The sequence below is a fragment of the Seriola aureovittata genome, chromosome 15 (genome assembly GCF_021018895.1).
Source record: "Seriola aureovittata isolate HTS-2021-v1 ecotype China chromosome 15, ASM2101889v1, whole genome shotgun sequence".
NCBI classification, from domain to species: Eukaryota; Metazoa; Chordata; class Actinopteri; order Carangiformes; family Carangidae; genus Seriola; species Seriola aureovittata.
In genome coordinates this window covers 3,072,265-3,078,765 of record NC_079378.1, presented here as the reverse complement: position 1 = coordinate 3,078,765, position 6,501 = coordinate 3,072,265, and positions in this window count along the sequence as shown.

Below are 6,501 nucleotides of genomic sequence, written 5' to 3'. Positions count from 1 at the left end.
AACGGTAATACTTGTGATTTACAGTGCAATTCTGTTGTATGATGAGGTGCTAATAAAACACTTTCTGGTTCCTCTTGGTGCTTTAATGTAGCTGCAGTGAAGGAAAATAAGATTATATGGGGGAACAAGTGAGGAATAGTTATATAGGAAATGAGATTTTTTTTTTGTTTTTTGTAAATACCGTGCACAGTTCTGGGAAACGTAAGTGGAATTTAATGGTTTTAATCAGCACTGAAATCCTGCAGAAGCTGTAAAGTCATACATACAGTAACTGTCTGAGCACAGCACTTGTTTTTATTTCACTGCAGTGTATGTGCTCGTGTTTAACCTGTTAAATCCCTTATAATACACGGCTGTGCTGCATAAATGATTGACAAGACTTGAGCTTCACATCCCCAAAACAACACAGCTCTCCAGCAAACCCTTGTGAGTGGAACATAACCCATATATTTTCTATGTTCTTCAATAATCTATAAGCTCTGAGAGATTTTCCTGGAGCTTGTTTTGTTACCTTGGAGTACGCCCAACGTTTTTAGTGGCATGTCGTAACTGTGAAATACATGACACCATAACTACTTTATTTTTTAAGTTCTGCAAAATATCAGAGCTTTTCACTTTAGTTTTGTTTCTCAATATTGTTCCTTGTTGGTTCCCTTTGTTTGGAGTCATTTCTTCCTCCCTTGTTCCCTATAGTCTAATGTCTAGGTCAGGAACCAGTGAGGATTTTATTGGTACCTTTTTCATAAAAAACATAATTACACTGTAAATCATTGGCTGTGTTATAAAGTGTTACTGTTTCGTCCTTTGCATGAGTTATAATAAATATTTTCTCTCGAGGTATTGTGAATTATCTTCATCTCAATTGAAGAAAGAACCAGGCCTTAATTTCTAATTAAACTGTGGCGTTCGTAGTCAGAGAAACTCAACACTTCCCCCCATCTGTTTCACATTAAAAGCCTCCCAGCGGTTTGAGTGGGTAGGATCCTTTCCTTCCCCGTGGAGGCTTTTATTGTGAAACATCGGTGATCAGCTGGGAAAGAACAAAAGCAGAATTTTGAAATTGAAAGTATTTTATCTCCTTGGGCTCCATTTATTTATATTTAAGGACAAGTAAGAACCAGTCAGTATTTTTTTATTAGGTACCTGATTCATACAATGAGAGTTTAGGGAGTAGAAATACATAGAAATTAGAAATTAGTATTTCAATTTTATGCTACTTTATACTTCTACTTCACTAGATTTGAGAAGGAAAAATTAAACATTTACTGTATTGATCTGACAGCTACAATATACTTTTACTTTAAAAAAAAAAATTGATAGTCCTATAAAATATAACACATTTTGTTAAGATTAAAATGGTGGTTCCAACCTTTTTTTCCCATGTCATGTTTCAGATTCCCTCTGTAAATGATTTTAAAAAGATTTACCTGGTGACTCTTTTACGAGTCCCGACCTCTAGATACAGAACCACTGGACAATATATATATAGTATATATATATATATGAATGATGTAGTTAAATTGTGAAATGCAGCTGAAGCTTCAATGACTCAAGATCAATGATCTAATGATGAGAGAATCACAATCAGTCCTAGAAGTACTTTGACTTTTAATACTTGCTGATAGTTCTTCTGTACTTTTATCAAAGTAGTGAGTACTTCAGTTTTCAAGTGTGTCTACTTTACTTGAGTATTTCCAGTTTTACTGCACCTCATTCTGATGATTAAAGTTTGAATTTAAGATCATGTGATCATTTTATAAAATAAAATATGATAGTTTTGTTCAGATTGAACCGTCCAACACGATATAAAGTATTTATTTAGAGTAGCTCCACTTCAGGAAATGCCGCATTTATTCATCATTAGTAATAATCCGATAATACAATAAAGAATAATCAAGAACCACAAACAGGGGGTGCTGTGCTGCATAATTAATGGTTTTTATTATTGTTAATTTACATACACGTAGCTGAAGATACTTAAAACTTAAATAATACTTTGAGTGCAGCACTTTAATTTCTAATGGAGTACTTTTACAATATCACATTGGTACTTTTACTTTTTCCTCCACTGTCAGCCGGTCTGAAATCCACCTTAATAACAGCTGACGTCGCTCCTTTTGTTTCCCACCGGTCTCTCTCTGTTTATTCTGACCTTGAGATTTTCACACAATCAAAACAAATGTGACCTGCGAAACAAAGTGGAGCAGAGAGCGCACGAGCCTGGACTCATTACTGCTCATTCTCACAGGCTCTCACAAAGCCCCATCCCAGTGCTTCAGTCGAGGCCTGCCACTACATGAATGTCAGGCTGGAGCCTCATGGTGGGAGAGGAGGGGAGAGGAGGGGAGAGGAGGAGGGTGGGGGGAGTTCAGTTCAGCTTTGTGGAAGTTTAAACAGACACGTGCTTCCTCCCCCCACTGGAGACTCGTGGTAACTGCAGTTTATGCCTCCTCTCACCAGGATACATGTGTCCTGTGCGTGATCACGTTTTTCTACCAAATCAGCCGACCTCGCCGGTGATAAATCCTGTGCATTAATAAACTCTCCATCATGTCCTCATGTCTGCATAAACCATTTATTAAAAGTTCATCCGCTGCTTATAAATAGGGGGACTTTAAGTGCGTATATATCAAAGAAAAGTTTAGTCCTGAATCATGAGTTTTATCTTGTTTATCTAGAAACAAAGATCTCTGTTTGCTTAATTAAGAGCTGCCTCTCTTCCTCTGGCCACTGAGGTCAAACATTCGGTTGGAAAACCGACTGCGTGAAGAGGAAACTGAGTCCAATTTTTTTTTCGTACTGTCCAAATTATGATTAAAGAGATAATTTCACATGAAACAACTCAACAAAACAGACAAGGGGAAAATGTGATTTGACTGTGAGGCGTTTAAGTTTGCTGCATCAGAAACCAGGATAAAAGGTTTTTTTTTTTAAATGAGTATTTACTCTGATTTTATCTGTGATTTATGAGTTGTGTTGTAGACGCTGATGGTCTGAGGGTTTGATTTAAGTTTATCACCAGTTTTTGGACTTTTCCTCTGTTGTTTGGAAGTCTGACTGACCCGCTACTGGAGTCAGAGGGCGACAGGAAGTTTATTAGTAGCTTTATTAGTATCATGGGTAGATTACTGAATGGGCCAACGGCACAGAAGTCCAGGCTCCTCGGACCAAAACCTCTGTGTGAAGTAACGTCTAACATTTCTTGTTGGAGAGTCAACATATAGAAGATAAGCGCAAACTGCAGACAGCTGGATATTATACGCAATTATTTTCTCCTTCACAACAAACACCAGAGCGTCTGCATCACATATGAGTCGAATTACATAAAAATACATGCTGTCGTATAAGATGTGTAATTTTGACGCATCTTTCATGTTTGTTTTAATTTGTGTCTCCAGAACAAACTGTACTGTTTTTTTTTTTTCAGTTCTTACTTTTTTGTCAGTTCGTGTTGTTTTTAAAATATAGTTTAATAATAATTTTTTGAAATCCCTCTGCTCGGGTGGAGAGCTAGCAGCTAACATTAGCAGCTCGCCTGTTGAGCGAGATGACTCCTTCTGCGGCGCTTTCACAAGACAGATTGTTTAACCCTTGTGTGATGTTCATATTTTTGTTACTCAGCCAGTGTTGGCGGGTCTGGTGGACCCGCTGCATTTGTTGGGGTTTAATTCAACACAATCAAACAATTTTCTATTAAAATACTTAACAGATGTTTACTTCATCTCAATTACAAGCAATATACAGTAAACAGCATTTACTTTTATGGTTAATATTTGCCCTTTACCTTTCTTAGATCACACTTACAAATTAAAGTGCTACTCGATTTTGTTTGTTTTTTAATAAAATGTAATAAAAAAAGAAAATCAATAACAATCAAGATATGATTGGAAAAAATTCAACAAATTTACAAATGAAGCAAGGTTTTTTGTAACTATTGATTTTCATTTATTTGAACACCATTTGAAATTTAACCTCCTAGGACCTGGCGTCCACATATGTGGACCTCACATTTTGGGTTCTCTAGACCACAATACTAACTTTTTCTCAACAAAGGCCTGGTGACCACATATGAGGATATTATACTGCCACTCAGTAATCGAAATTTAAAACTAATGTCCTCATATGTGGACATCATTTTTCTCAGGTCCCAATCAGCCTATATAGCAAAGTATAGAGCTCGGGTCTTAGGAGGTTAACAAATTCAGGTCAGTTTACACAACACAAGCTGAACACATATAGTAACCATGTCAGTTTAGACAACACATCAGCCCCATTGAACACATTGCCTTTTCATACCAGCCTATACAACACACGAGGGTCCATCAGGTTTCCCTGTGTAGACTTGTAAGTTCCAAGCATATGAGGAAGTGGCATCACAGGCAGCCCAGATCTTTATACCATATTTTGCAGGTGTAGATGGTATATACTGCCTAAAGGGGCAGTGGCCCCTAAATGGCATCTTTGTTTTGGAGCTAGCTGATGCTCAATCTCATACGCTTCTTCTAAGTCACTGTCAGACTCTGAATTTTCAGTAATGTGATCCTCACATTCTGAAACCTCTTCCTCCAGGCCTACATCATCATCAAAAGCTTCACTCTCTTCAAAAACCAATTGCAAGGCCCTCTGAACAGAGAATCTTTTGGCCATCTTGATCAGTTGTGATAAGGAACCACACTGGCAAAGCTATATTTATAGTGTCCCGCCCCCAATTTGCAGCTGGGATAGACTATGAGAAAATAAAGATTGGTTCCCGCAATACAGAGGGTAAGATGTACGGGAATGTGAGAGCAGACAGGTGTTGGTACTTGAATTTTGCAACAATGTTGCAACCTTGTGTGGGAATGGCAGTGGCAGAAACACAAAACTCACATTCACACACTCTCACTCACTCACACACACACACACACACACACACACACACACACACACACACACACACACAGACACACACACACTAACAGCTGGCCCAGACTGGTGGAGGACAGAGTGAAGGTACAACAATTTCCATACTTTTATTAGCCCCGGGTCCAGTGGACCCGAACATCTTGTATGTAATAGAAATGTGTAGGGGGGGTGTACAATGTGTGGTCATTGAAAATGTGTTCTGATAAATATTCTTCACAGAAAATGAGCCAAGGCCAATGAGTCTGGGTTTGAAAAAATACTTAATCATATAATTTTTCTTTTGATAAAAAATGAAAACGGGTCCCACAGACCCGAACACCACACAAGGGTTAATAACCTATCTATTGATTATCTATACATGACAAATAGCAGCTATTTTCTGATATTCTTCTCATATTAGAATATTTAAAGTTGTTTATTATGGCTTTAATTTACTTTACTACACTATTAATAATGTACATGTTTATTACTGACAAAATTCAACAACCAGAATGACAAGAATCATGGAAAAATGAATGATTAAAGTGACCAATAACTTTCTTAATATGTTAAAAGTTCGACTTGAAAAACATGAAAACCTCCTTTAAAATCTGCTTCAACTTTTTACTTTCAGAAATGAAATGAGGACCTACTAAGTAACTTTAAGACGTACAGAGTTCAGCCCCTAATAGACCAAAGTGAAGCTCCTCCTCAGTCTGCACTTACACTCATGTTTAGAAGTGACTATAAAAGGTATTCAAAGGTCCAAGTCCCCAAACATCATCTCAGCTCACAGTCTGAAACTCAACTTTTACACACATTATTACATAAAACATGGATTTCATAGGTCAGGCTTTCACAATAACATTTCTGATGCTCAACGGATAAACTGAGAAAAGAAAACACTGTCATACTAAATAAGACATGACTCTAGATTTAAAGATTAATGTGATTCATTCTCTAACGTACTAATAAAATATTCACTTACTCTGATCTAGATACAGTGAAAATGCCTCATTTTTACTTTAGTAGGATTTGTATTCAGTACTTCTACTTGTAATGGAGGATTTTTATAATGTGGTGCTGGTACTTTTACTTGAATTGAGGATGTGAGTACTTCTTCTTCCACTGCAAATTACATCCATTCCGGTAATGGGCCGAGTCTGGCACTTGTGGTGTGTGCCTACTTCAGGGTTGGTTGTAGTTTGTTTGACTTGGGACACCATCAGGTCTTTGCCAGAGTGATATCAATAACAACAGCATAAGAAAAGTAAAACTGGGGAACAAAGAAACTGAAGAAACTTTTCGTACCCGTGAGAGTTTTCGGAGGTCAGGTGAACAGGAGAACGGTGCGTGCAGGAAAGAACCGGAGCAGAAGTACTTCTAAAATGTACTTAATTACTTTCCACCGCTGCTAATGCTATTACTTAGCCTCCAGTACACGTGTGTTTTAATATTGTTCAACCACATAAAACTCCTGAGTGAAAACAAAGAGCTGCTTCTTAACAGACTATTATTGAAAAGGTAACAGATTAATTTCCACAACAACCAATCCTCCATTGTCTCACTGCTCATCATGACTCAGCGCCACTGTTTGCTAAAATTAGATAATGTATG